General features: G+C 42.7%; 1 protein-coding gene across 1 annotated transcript in view; it reads left to right on the top strand.

Annotated features, from left to right (window-relative positions):
• The window catches only part of GLIS2 (GLIS family zinc finger 2), a 55,662-nt gene that overhangs the window by 2,318 nt on the left and 38,728 nt on the right, over positions 1–14,616 (top strand). The window contains exon 2 of the mRNA XM_075830452.1: positions 7,787–7,862. The gene's annotated coding sequence lies outside the window, so the exon portion shown is untranslated. The remainder of the gene's footprint in view (positions 1–7,786; positions 7,863–14,616) is intronic.

The raw sequence follows: 14,616 nt of genomic DNA, 5'->3' as shown, positions 1-14,616 counted from the left end.
GGGTAAGGGGTGGGGTAACAGAAGCTTGAATGGGGAGGATGAGAGCTGATCTGGCTGCATGCGCCACGCTTGGGTGATCAGTCCCATCAGCTGACAGCTTGGCAGAGAGGAGAGCAGGGGAAGGAAGGAGAAGAAAAGACCTGAGCACATGTTCTGTGTCTGCACCATCCCCTAACCCCTGCACTGCCAGAGAGGCCTGCTGCACAGCACATTGTGACATGCAGCGCCCCTGCAAAGCTGGGTTTACACATAGGTATTTTTTTTTTTCTCTGCAATCTAGACTCGGGACCAATTGATATCAGTTCCCAGCAGCTTAATTTTACTATTTCCATCTCTTATGGACTATTTTTTATTAGAATAGACCTGATGAAGACTTTTAGAAAAAAAAAACATGCACAAACTTAGGCCATGTTCCCACACACAGGGTACGCTGCAGACTTTATACAACAGAAAATCTGCAGCAGAACCTAAAAAAATATAAATGTTGGGTAAATCTGTTGCAGAAACCCGCACCATATAATGCATTTTTGCTTTGCCTATTGCTGCACAAACGCTACGGTTTTAACCTATTTAGTGGGTGCACCTGCGGTGTTTACTTTGTTTCCGCTGCATAAACTTAACTGGCGTATTTTAGGCTCCCCATTTAAGTCTATGGGTCAAAAAACGCAGCATCTCTGCACAGAAAACCGCAGCGTAAATTGACATGATGCGGAATGGAAAGTCGCACCGCAGAACGCTTTCCGCACAGCTTTTCTGCATTATTTTTTTTCCGCGCGGTGTGGCTGAGATTTGCGAAATCTCATTCACTTTGCTGCTACTGTAAATGCTGCGGAATTTCCGCACAGAATTTTGTTGCTGAAGTTCCGCAGCGTGTACTTTGTGTGGGAACCCGGCCTTATGGTGCTTACACTGAGCGCCATATTTATCTGAAATTTGCTGTGACAGAAAAAAGAAAGGGGGACATGTCTACCAAATAATAGAAAACCGGTGGCGAGATGTGCCAGGTAAAATATGTCATAGCCTAGTTGCTTGGCTGTTCCTCAATTGGTGTGTGTCGTATTGATGAATATGGCGTACGCTACATTAACCCCTTCCCGCTCTGGCCACTTTTGACCTTCCTGACAGAGCCTCATTTTTCAAATCTGACATGTTTCACTTTATGTGGTAATAACTCCGGAATGCTTTTACCTATCCAAGCGACTCTGAGATTGTTTTCTCGTGACACATTGGACTTTATGTTACTGGCAAAATTTGCCCGATACATTCAGTATTTAATTGATAAAAACACCAAAATTTAGCGTAAAATTGCAAAAATTAGCATTTTTCTCAATTTAAATGTATCTACTTGTAAGACAGGCAGTTATACCACACAAAATTGTTGCTAATTAACATCCCCCATATGTCTACTTTAGTTTGGCATCATTTTTTGAACATCCTTTTATTTTTCTATGACATCACAAGGCTTAGAACTTTAGCAGCAATTTCTCACATTTTCAAGAAAATTTCAAAATGCTATTTTTACAGGGGCCAGTTCAGATGTGAAGTGGCTTTGAGGGCCTTAGATATTAGAAACCCCCAATAAGTCACCCCATTTTAAAAACTGCACCCCTCAAAGTATTCAAAACAGCATTTAGAAAGTTACTTAAAGAGGCTCTGTCACCAGATTTTGCAACCCCCATCTGCTATTGCAGCAGATCGGCGCTGCAATGTAGATTACAGTAACGTTTTTATTTTTAAAAAACGAGCATTTTTGGCCAAGTTATGACCATTTTCGTATTTATGCAAATGAGGCTTGCAAAAGTACAACTGGGCGTGTTGAGAAGTAAAAGTACAACTGGGCGTGTATTATGTGCGGACATCGGGGCGTGTTTACTACTTTTACTAGCTGGGCGTTGTGTATAGAAGGATCATCCACTTCTCTTCAGAACGCCCAGCTTCTGGCAGTGCAGACACAGCCGTGTTCTCAAGAGATCACGCTGTGACGTCACTCACAGGTCCTGCATCGTGTCGGCACCAGAGGCTACAGTTGATTCTGCAGCAGCATCAGCATTTGCAGGTAAGTAGCTACATCGACTTACCTGCAAACGCCGATGCTGCTGCAGAATCATCTGTAGCCTCTGTGTCCTCGCTCGTCTGACACGATGCAGGACCTGTGAGTGACGTCACAGCGTGATCTCTCGAGAACACGCTGTGTGTCTGCACTGCCAGAAGCTGGGCGTTGTGAAGAGAAGTGGATGACACTTCTATACACAACGCCCAGCTAGTAAAAGTAGTAAACACGCCCCGATGTACGCACATAATACACGCCCAGTTGTACTTTTACTTCTCAACACGCCCAGTTGTACTTTTGCAAGCCTCATTTGCATAAATACGAAAATGGTCATAACTTGGCCAAAAATGCTCGTTTTTTAAAAATAAAAACGTTACTGTAATCTACATTGCAGCGCCTATCTGCTGCAATAGCAGATAGGGGTTGGAAAATCTGGTGACAGAGCCTCTTTAACCCTTTAGACATTGCGCAGCAATTAAGGCAAACTAGAGGTGAAATTTACCAAGTTCATTATTTTTTCCCAGAAATTCATTTTGAATCCATTTTTTTTGTACCAGAGAAATGCAACTCAATATTTATTGCCCAGATTCTGCAGTTTTAGTAAATATCCCACATGTGGCTCTAGTGTGATAATGGACTGAAGCACCGGCCTCAGAAGCAAAAGTAGCACCTGGTGGATTTTGGACCTCCTTTTTATTAGAATATATTTTAGGCACCATGTCAGCTTTGAAGAGGTCTTGTGGAACTAAAACAGTGAAAACCCCCCAAAAGTGACCCCATTTGGGAAACTAAACCCCTCGAGGAATTTATTTAGGTGTGTAGCAAGCATTTTGACCTGCCAGTTTTTTTGCAAAAATTTTTGGAACTAGGCCATGAAAATGAAAATCTAAATTTTTTTCAAATAAAATGTAGGTTTAGCTAATTTTTTTTCATTTCCAAAAGAACTAAAGTAGAAAAAGCACCACAACATTTGTAGAGCAATTTCTCCCGAGTAAAACAATACCCCACATGTGGTAATAAACGGTTGTTTGGACACACGACAGGGCTTAGAAGGGAAAGAGCGCCATTTGGCTCTTGGAGCTCAAATTTAGCAGGAGTGGTTTGCGGTGGCCATGTCGCATTTGCAAAGCCCCTGAGGGGACAAAACAGTGTAAACCCCCAACAAGTGACCCCATTTTGGAACTATACCCCACATGTGGTCATTAACACCTGTTTTGACACACGGTAGGGCTAAGAATGGAAGGAGCACGATTTGGATTTTGGAATGGTTTCTGGGCGCCATGTCACATTTGCTGAGCCCCTGTAGTACTAGTATAGTGGAAACACCCCAAAAGTGACTCCATATGGGAAACTGCACCCCCTGAGGAATCATCTAGGGCTTATAGTGAAAATTTTGATCCCAAAAGTTTTTTGCTGAATTAATTAGAATTAAGCCATGAAAATGAAAAAATTTTTTTCCCAACAAGATGTAGTTTTAGATCAACATTTTTCATTTTTACAAGGAATAGAGAAGAAAAAGCACCCCAACATTTGTAAAGAAATTTCTCCCGAGTATGGTAACACCCCATATGTGGTTATAATCAGCTGTTTACATATATGGGAGCATTCAGAAGAAAAGGAGCGGTATTTATCTTTTGGAGCGTAGATTTTGCTGGAATGGTTTGCGGACGCCATGTTGCATTTGCAAAACCACTGATGTACCAAACAAAAGTGACCCCATTTTAGAAACTACACCCCTAAAGGCATTTATCAAGGGGTGTAGTGAGAATTTAGACTCCACAGGTGTTTTTCAGAAATGAATACGCAGTGGATGGTGCAAAGTGAAAATTTAAATTTTTCCACTGATATGCCTATTCACCGCACAAGATGTTGTGCCCCTAGAGAATCTTACCCCATAAATTGTTAAGCGGGTTCTCCCGGGTATGGTAATGCCTTACTTGTGGACATAAATTGCTGTTTGGGCACACTGTAGGGCTAAGAAGGGAAAGACCGCGATTTTGAGCATGGATTTTGCTTCGTAGTAGTTCTGTTTGGGGTTTTGCTGGTATTTTAGTTTACTGGAATAGTTTTTTATTGGGTTTTTTTTCGGCATCCACAATGCGCCCTAAATTACATGTTAGCTTTATTCTGCCGGTCGATACGATTACGCCGATACCAAATTTATATAGTTTTTTTTATGTATTGCAGCTTTTGCACAATAAAATCACTTTTTTTATAAAATCATTTGTTTTCTGTGTCGTCATATTCTAAAACCAATAACTTTTTTATTTTTGCGTGGACAAAATTGTGTCAGTGATTATTTTTTGCGACACGGATTGTCGTTTTTATTGGTACTATTTTGGAGCACATGTTACTTTATGATAATTTTTTATAGCATTTTTTGGGAGGAGATGTGACCTAAAAACAAAGATTCTGGCGTTGTTTTTCATGGTTTTTTTTTACGGCGTTCACCGTGCGGAATAATTTACGTAATCGGTTTGTAGTTTGGGTTGTTACGAACGTGGCGATACCAATTCTATATAGTTTTTTAATTTTTTACAGTTTTTCCCATAATAAAAGACTTACTATGTGAAAAAAGGCAGTTTAGCTTTTTTTTTAAATTGAAACTTGTTTTTTTTGTTTTACGACATTTTTATTAACTTTTTTGACTTGTCCCACTAGGGGACTTGAGGGCCTGATGCCCCGATCGCTACTCTAATACACTGCACTACATACGTAGTGCAGTGTATTAGCGCTGTCAGTTATTTACTGACAGCAAGCCTATGAGGACACGCCGCGGCTGCCTCAACAGGCAAAACGGGGATCAGATGTCTCCCATTCTCACTATAGGTGCGGGTTCCAGAGCTGGGACCTGCATCTATCAGACATTTATGGGATATCCTATGGATATGCCATATATGTCTAAGTTGGGAATACCCCTTTAATGAGTGAACGTGTTTAAGGGAGGTTCCCCCAACTTCATTCACACCTCTGGGGACAAGGCCATGTTTAGAAGTATCTCATTGGCTGCAAGTAATTTGCTGATTGGTGCTTCAGATCATGCTGGGATTTCCTGCTCTGAGAGAGACAGGCCAGAGTTGCTTTATTCAGTGTTTTGACACTGAGCTGTTCTATCAGGAAGGGTATTTAAAGGGGTTGTCTGGTTTAGAAAACTCAGTTTCAAATAACTTATTAGGGAATTTGGGGTTATTAGAGGGTAGTCTCCTGATTAGGACCCTCATCTATAAGCTAGAGCAAAAAGGGGCTACAAAGAGTATCTGTAGGGCCCAGCATTTCCATTCATTACACAGACCATTGGTTTCAATAGGAATGTTGTAATTCTTAATTTCTCCCGTGGTGGCGCTGTAGGGAAATGAAACACTTGCTGCCAGGTTACATTTAGATTACAGATGATCTCTGGGGCTCCGAGCAGCAGGAAAGACTATAATTGTCAATGTTGGGGGTCACTTCTAATAAAAAGGGCGTCCATGGCTGAGATCCCCTTTAAGTTGTTAAAGTTTCCTCATTTTCAGTGGTAGAATCATTTGGGATTTTTCCTTGCTAATATCTTTGATCTCAAGGAGAAACTTTCCTCCTGAGACTCTTCACCATCATGCAGCATTATTCTGGTCTCCATGAGCAGATCCTTCGGACACCTGCTGTGCTATTGACTGATGATAGAATAAGTGACGTTTGTCACCTCTGCTGTCACTGTTCTCAGCTCTAGGATCATTCAGTCCTCTGAGTGCTATAAGTACCCAGCAATGTATCTTCCTAGCACCTCAAGGCTGTCACATGCCTGTCTCATTGGGGATCTTGCCACTTGGAGTCATGCAGGGTGAAAGCAGCAATGAGGATATTTGTTGAGAGACCTGTATATTATAGGCAAACTGGAAATTTGATATATTTATGTGCAAAATATTCCGTATTGGTTGTATAATATACAGACGGGAAGAGGGATAACTGCAAGTAATTGTGTTTGTGAATATTTGCTCTGAACACAGCAATTTAAAAAAAGACTAAAATTATGTAACAGAGGTGACCACACTTGTTCTACATAAGATCTTGTAGATTTAGAGTGGTGCACTCTGCCTGTTGCTAGACAACAAAACCAACTCATGCTGCCCTTAAACCTTTGATTTTGATGGACTCCCTAATGTATACATACAGTGGGAGTGTTACGATTAGCAGCAGGACTGTGTTTGGGCATGGCTAGGCCTTTAGTCTGAATCTGGATTTGGTCATCATTTGGATTTGCCTAGTTAATTATGGCAGAGTACATTACTTGGGCCTATATATAATTTAGGCCTGGATTACTCTGGTGCGGGTTATACTGTTTCTGGCATGTGCTAACTTTCCAGAGTTTTGTTTGTGACTTTGTTCCTTGTCTGTGTATTTGTTTGTACTGTTGGTCCTCTAAGAGATCTAGTATTTGTATAGTGGTTTAATGTGTATCCTGGGATCAGAAGTGCCACTGGTTTGTTTGCCTTTCCTGTGCGTTTGGTTTGCTGCCAAGCTGTTTTCTTACCCTGCTGTTGGATAGTATACAGGTAGGGTCAGTACTGTATATTCTTGTCCACTGTCTAATCGTCTATTAACTGCTTGCATGACATTCATCTGCTGTCCGCTCTGTTTATGCATCGTCTCCATCTTTTACTACCTTTGGTGTTTTGGTTCCGCTCATCCACTGGTGAGTTACTTGTGCCTTTTGTTTTCTGTCAGTGTTGATGCGTGCTTCACCCATGTGATAGCGATTGTCTGGTGTTGTGGTCTTGAGCACCGTAACAGCAGCGGCGTAACAGGGAGCCTCCGCTTTATTAACGGAGTTGTCCTTTACGCACAATAGTAATATAAAAATATAATACATCGTGCGAAGAAACATTGTTGAGGTAAAAGACTAAAGTATCGAAACTGCCACAACAATGTCTCCCTTGAGCAAAGTTGTGGTTTATGTTTGCCATACACCTTCAACAGCTGTCGGCCAAACGCTTGTATTCCTCCCGGCCATTCCATACACATGCACGCCCGGTTCGGTCCTGTGTGCAAGTGTTCTCATTGGGGAGAGGCCAGACGTCTCAGGTGGTGGCTTATCTACTTTCACAACAAAGGATCGGACATGTTAAAATTCAATATGCCCTATCATTTATTCATTTTTTAAAGCCTTTTGCTCTCATATTCCATTGGGTTGGAAGCCATGACATCCTTTTGGTGGTCATTTTTCCAGTGGACTATGATCTCCGAAACATCACTTCTATTCCTTGTAGTCTTAATTTCGAGTCCTACATTGGTAGTTTCCTGGTGTCTGATGTGTTGATTACTGGGCATACAGTTTGTGGGACCCATACCAATGGGAAACCATGTAATCTATTGACATACCAAGTCCACCAGAGGATGAGAGAGTCTCTGTTCTGGCTAATTGAACGGGAAAGGCCCAAGGGGAGGACCAGCCTAGTTTCTTTGACGACCATGTGCCCTAATAGAACAACCCCTTTAACATTCTTACCATTGATTCAACTATCAGCTGAGTCCAAGTATCTGGTATGGTTTATGAGCCACCATCATAGGTTTGCTTATCCATTAATTTAGAAATTGAAATATTTGACAAAAATTTATAAGAACTGGATTATTTCATCATCTCGGCATATGTTAAATTCACATCATTTCATACACTTTGTTACAGTGCATTTGCAAATGATCGATGTCAAAATATGTGACGAAAAATGAAAAGGTTTTATTATTCTTGTTTTTCACGTTCAGCCATGAAGATATTGAATCTACTCTGTAATCTTGGTTGGCCGTCCCTACTCAACACCTTCTCCGATTCAGAAACCAGGTAATAAATTTATCATTGCAAATATCTCAACCAAATTAAATGATGATGTGAGTAGTGAGAATGAGAAATATCTCACATCGGAGGTAGGGGAGGCATTGAGCTACTCTTTTACTGTTTGCTCTGTTTTGGAGCATGTCCTTCTTGCTTAGTACAAAGGTTCTAGTGTAGCAGGTGCTCCATAGGAGATAATGTCACCACAGTCATTCACTGTCTCGACCTTTAGGGAAACAATCTACAGATGCTGATAACTGTGCACAATAGGTTCACATAGCACCTGTTCACACTGGTTTAGCAGGACAGGAGGGCATAGCTAATTAATTCGGTGCATCCCGTATGCCTTCTTATTTCCAGATTTACCAAATATACCGGGAATACTAATATCATATATATATATATATATATATATATATATATATATATATATATATACGAAAGAAGATCTTGCAGCACTCCAATGGAAGATAAAAAACTGTGGTTTATTCAGTCAACATCAGTGCAACGTGTACATCCTACAAAACAACCTTTCTCATATATATATATGTAAACTACCGTTCAAAAGTTTAGGGTCACTTAGAAATTTCCTTATTTTTGAAAGAAAAGCACCGTTTTTTTCAATGGAGATAACATTAAATTAATCAGAAATACACTCTATACATTGTTAATGTGCTAAATGACTATTCTAGCTGCAAACGTCTGGTTTTTAATGCAATATAGGTGTATAGAGGTCCATTTCCAGCAACCATCACTCCAGTGTTCTAATGGTACATTGTGTTTGCTAACTGTGTTAGAAGGCTAATGGATGATTAGAAAACACTTGAAAACCCTTGTGCAATTATGTTAGCACCGCTGTAAACAGTTTTGCTGTTTAGAGGAGCTATAAAACTGACCTTCCTTTGAGCTAGTTGAGAATCTGGAGCATTACATTTGTGGGTTCAATTAAACTCTGGCTAGAAAAAGAGAGCTTTCATGTGAAACTCGACAGTTTATTCTTAGAAATGAAGGCTATTCCATGCGAGAAATTGCCAAGAAACTGAAGATTTCCTACAACGGTGTGTACTACTCCCTTCAGAGGACAGCACAAACAGGCTCTAACCAGAGTAGAAAGAGAAGTGGGAGGCCCCGCTGCACAACTGAGCAACAAGACAAGTACATTAGAGTCTCTAGTTTGAGAAATAGACGCCTCGCAAGTCCTCAACTGGCAGCTTCATTAAATAGTACCCGCAAAACGCCAGTGTCAACGTCTACAGTGAAGAGGCGACTCCGGGATGCTGGCCTTCAGGGCAGAGTGGCAAAGAAAAAGCCATATCTGAGACTGGCTAATAAAAGGAAAAGATTAATATGGGCAAAAGCACATGGACATTGGACAGAGGAAGATTGGAAAAAAGTGTTATCGACAGACGAATCAAAGTTTGAGGTGTTTGGATCACACAGAAGAACATTTGTGAGACGCAGAACAACTGAAAAGATGCTGGAAGAGTGCCTGCCGCCATCTGTCAAGCATGGTGGAGGTAATGTGATGGTCTGGGGTTGCTTTGGTGCAGGTAAAGTGGGAGATTTGTACAAGGTAAAAGGGATTTTGAATAAGGAAGGCTATCACTCCATTTTGCAACGCCATGCCATACCCTGTGGACAGCGCTTGATTGGAGCCAATTTCATCCTACAACAGGACAATGACCCAAAGCACACCTCCAAATTATGCAAGAACTATTTAGGGAAGAAGCAGGCAGCTGGTATTCTATCTGTAATGGAGTGGCCAGCGCAGTCACCAGATCTTAACCCCATAGAGCTGTTGTGGGAGCAGCTTGACCGTATGGTACGCAAGAAGTGCCCATCAAGCCAATCCAACTTGTGGGAGGGGCTTCTGGAAGCATGGGGGGAAATTTCTCCCGATTACCTCAGCAAATTAACAGCTAGAATGCCAAAGGTCTGCAATGCTGGAATGGCTGCAAATGGAGCATTCCAAGACCAAAGCAAAGTCTGAAGGAGAAAATTATTATTTCAAATAAAAATCATTATTTCTAACCTTGTCAATGTCTTGACTATATTTTCTAGTCATTTTGCAACTCATTTGATAAATAGAAGTGTGAGTTTTCATGGAAAACACAAAATTGCCTGGGTGACCCCAAACTTTTGAACGGTAGTGTATGTATGTATATATATATTATAATGTCCTGCTCACTGCAATGAATCTTTTAACCCGTGGATATCCGCGCCCCAAAAGGCCACGTTTGCTTGCCAGGGTATATAGATGGGCAGCAGGCTGAACCTTTGCCTAGCTACGGCTCTGTGTCCGGCTGTCAGGGCATGCTGGGAGTTGTGGTTTTGCAATAACTGTAGAGCCACCGGTTCGAGACCACTGCAATAAAGCGTACACTATGCCTGTGGTCTCTTTCAGATTTGCCCCCTACTGGATTTATTAAGGAAAATCAAATGTGGAAACCGCCATAGTAGTAGGTTCAAGAACTGCTACTTTAGGAAAATATGATAACACTGATCGTGGCATAGCACTAGCTGTATTACTACACCATATTTTTTTTTCTTTTTTAAGATGCAGTAGTCATGCACCTGTACCAAAACAGGTAAACCCTGCCATGGGGTCAGAAGTTTTGTGATAAGTAATAGTTTTATTTAAAATGAGCTTAAGAATAGCAAACTTGTTCATGGGTCTTATATCTGATTTCGGAAATTTATTATCACGACTGTACGTTCCTTTCACTTTTTTTTTTTTTTTATGGCCTTAATGTTCTTCTACGTCCTGCCTGCTCATTTTATTTTGTAGTTAAAGGGGTTGTATAAAATTAGAAATACCATGGCTGTTTTCTTCCAGAAACCGCACCACTCATGTCCATGGGCAGTGTCTAGTATTGCAGCTCAGCCACATACAAATGAATAGGACCCAGCTGCAATACTTAAAATAGTCGCTAAACCCTGGCCTAAGGCCCCATGCACACAGGCGTAATTTTGATTTGCAATTACAGTCCGGGATCAAAGGACGGTAGGTGTTTCCGGGAAGGTGTCCGGGCCATAGAAATGATCCGCAAAAAATACAACCTCCTATTTTTTGATTTTACGACCCGTGCTCCCATACTTTGATTGGAGCATGGCCCGCAAATGCGGGTGACTGTACGCGGCCTGCCGTGCCCGTAATCACCGGCCATGAAGGGCAATTATTTTTTTTAAAAATATTAATTTGTCACGGTCTTGCAAAACAGGGCAGAGTCCACACTACGCCCTGCAGAAACTAAAAAGGTGCTGTGTCCAAAATAGTAAATCAAAAATTATTCCAGAATGAAATCGCTCTTTTTGCACTTCTTGTTTACTACTTTTTGTAATTGGAAATGTAATAACACAAGAATATAGAACACAAAGGACCTGTGAGTGGCTAAACCTTTTATTTCCTCTACATTCACCACAGAGCCCTCCCACGCACCTCGTGTACACTCCGACAATAACCCACTCCTAATTCCAGGCCGGCTCCCAGCCACACCCTGCTCCTGAACTCACCACACAGCACTGGCGGCCTCTTGTTTAATCTCATACATGCAATGTGAAGCCTGCACATGGGTGTAATCACAAGCATAGCTTCCCATACATCTGCTGATCTTCTGCGGCCCAGGAGTAGGAGGAATGAGCAGCTCAATAATATCCTGAATACTAATGATGAAAGGAATAATCATGTTGTACTGGATACTGTCAGGATAAGGTGAGAAGACTAGGGCTGAGCACAAATTATGTAGTGCAATAACTGCCTTAGGACGTATGAGGTAACAGGTGTGTTCCATAGGAATGAATGGAGTCACTCAATATGTGCAACACAATGCTTTGCAACCCCTTGTCCTAGCAAAACAAAAAGTTGCAATTGACTGAAACTCTCACATGATCCAAAAATGGCACACAACAGTGACGCGGAAATGAAAGGCGGTTTCCTTAGAATAGGCCATCAATATTTGATCGGTAGGAGTACGACTCCTGGTTGTGGCTGTGTCTGGTACTGCAGCTCAGTCCTATTCACTTGAATGGGACTGCGGTGCAGTATCAGGAACAGTCACAATCAAATTGCCTATCCTCGGTTCCATTATTCGCAACCGCCTCAGGAAGTTACGTGAGCACAAGAATTGTGTGTATGGAGTCTCAAGAAATTTGTTTTTATGATCGAGCTGTTGCCTACAAGATCACTATGCACAATGCCAAGCGTTGGCTGAAGTGGTGTAAAGCTCACCACCACTGGACTCTGTAGCAGCGTGTTCTCTGGATGATTAATCACGTGTCACTATCTTGCAGTCCGATAGATGTATCTGGGCTTAGCGGAGGCCAGGAGAACGCTACTTACCTGAATACATAGTGCCTACTGTACCATTTGGTAGAGAAGGGGTATTACATACCTCCCTACCGTCCCGAATTCAGCATCACAGTCCCGGATTCCGGGAGGTGTGTGCCGGTGTCAGCTGTATCTGCATCCTCAGGACGCAGATACAGTTGAACTCAATGCTGAAGCAGGGAACCGTCAGCTCCCTGCTTCAGCATTAGTATGGAGCAGAGGGAGCTCCCTGGGCACAGCGCTACTTTAAGCGCTGTGCCCGGGGAAGCCCTTGACGTCACTTTCCATACATGGACAGTTACGTCAGTGGCTACACTTGGAGCGGAATTCCCATTGCCTACACTCTGGCTGGGGATTCCGCTCCTAGAGGAAACCCCTGAGGTCACTATCGATATATATGGACAGTGACATCGGGAGTTTCCTCTAGGAGCGGAATCCCCGCCTATGCTCTGGCTGGGGATTCCACTCCTAAAGGAAGTCCCAATGGCACTGGATAGCTCTATCTACAGGGGGGTGGCGCTATCTTCAAGGTGGTGTGGCACTCTTTATGGGCACTGTGGAACTAAATAGGGGCGCTATCTACATGGGCAATGTGGGCACTAGCTACATGGGCACTGGCACTATCAACAAGGACACTGGCACTTTATATGTGGGCACTGGGGCAGTTAAGGGGGCATTATACTGTATGGGGGCATTATACTGTATGGGGGAAGCTGTAGGGGCATTATACTGTATGGTGGCAGCTATGGGGGCATTATACAGTCTGGGTAAGCTATAGGGGCATTCTGTGTGGGGGCATTCTAGTGTATGGCAGCGGCTTTGGGTGCATTAAGCTGTAGGGGGCAGCTATGGGGCATTATACTGTATGGGGGGCATCTGTGTGGGAATTATACTGTGTGGGAGGCATTATGGGGGCATTATACTGTGTGTGGGCAGCTATTTGGCATTATACTGTGTGATCTGAATGTATGGGCGGTGATTGGGTGGGATTAAAGGCTTGGCTTAAAAGAAAAAAAAATTACCGCGAGGTTGTCTAGGGCTGTTTTTCAAGGTTTGGCCCCTTATTCCTAGTAAAAGGCAATGTTAATACTACAGCATACAAAGACAATGTCGCCTCCATCTATGGGGCAGCAATTGGAGTATGACTGTGCCCCTGTGCACGCAGCGAGCTCCATAAAGACATGGTGTGAGTAGTTTGATGTGGAGGAACTCGAAGGACTGCACAGAACCCTGACCTCAACCCCATCCAGCAACTTTGGGATGAATTGCAAAACAGGCCCTCTCCTCCGACATCAGTATCTGACCTCAAAAATGCTCTTTTTGCTAAATAGGCATAAATTCCCACAGACATCTTAAAGAGGCTGTCACCAGATTTTCAAACCCCTATCTCGTATTGCAGCAGATCGACGCTGCAATGTAGATAACAGTAACGTTTTTTTTTTTCAGAAACGAGCATTTTTGGCCAAGTTATGAGCATTTTTTATTTATGCAAATGAGCCTTTCTTAAGTACAACTGGGCGTGTTTAAAGTTATGTACAAGTGGGCGTGTATTGTGTGTGTAACATCTGGGCGTTTTTAGTTGTTTTACTAGCTGGGCGTTGTGAATAGAAGTGTATGATGCTGACGAATCAGCATCATCCACTTCTCTTCGTTAACACCCAGCTTCTGGCAGTGCACAGACACACAGCGTGTTCTCCAGAGATCACGCTGTGACGTCACTTCCTGCCCCAGGTCCTGCATCGTGTCGGACGAGCGAGGACACATCGGCACCAGGCGACAGAGGCTACATCAACTTACCTGCAATCGCCGATGCTGCTGCAGAATCAACTGTAGCCTCTGTCGCCTGGTGCCGATGTGTCCTCGCTCGTCTGACACGATGCAGGACCTGGGGCAGGAAGTGACGTCACAGCGTGATCTCTCGAGAACACGCTGTGTGTCTGTGCACTGCCAGAAGCTGGGTGGTAACGAAGAGAAGTGGATGATGCTGATTCGTCAGCATCATACACTTCTATTCACAACGCCCAGCTAGTAAAAGAAGTAAAAACGCCCCGATGTACACACATAATACACGCCCAGTTGGACTTTTACTTTAAACACGCCCAGTTGTACTTTAGAAAGCCTCATTAGCATAAATATAAAAATGCTCATAACTTGGCCAAAAATGCTCGTTTTTGAAAAAAACAAAACGTTACTGTAATCTACATTGCAGCGCCGATCTGCTGCAATACAAGATAGGGGTTTGAAAATCTGGTGACAGAGCCTCTTTAAAATCTTGTGGATAGCCTTCACAGAAGAATAGGGGCTGTCATAGCTGCAAAAGGGGGACCAACTCCATAAAAATGGCCATGATTTTGGAATGGGATGTCCAACAAGCTCAGCTACAGTAGGTGTGATGGTCAGATTGTGTGTGTGTGTGTGTGTGTGTGTGTGTACACA

Source organism: Rhinoderma darwinii, chromosome 6 (genome assembly GCF_050947455.1).
Source record: "Rhinoderma darwinii isolate aRhiDar2 chromosome 6, aRhiDar2.hap1, whole genome shotgun sequence".
Taxonomy (NCBI): Eukaryota; Metazoa; Chordata; class Amphibia; order Anura; family Rhinodermatidae; genus Rhinoderma; species Rhinoderma darwinii.
The sequence above is the reverse complement of the archived record's forward strand: the minus strand, read 5'-3'. Positions and strand labels throughout refer to the sequence as shown.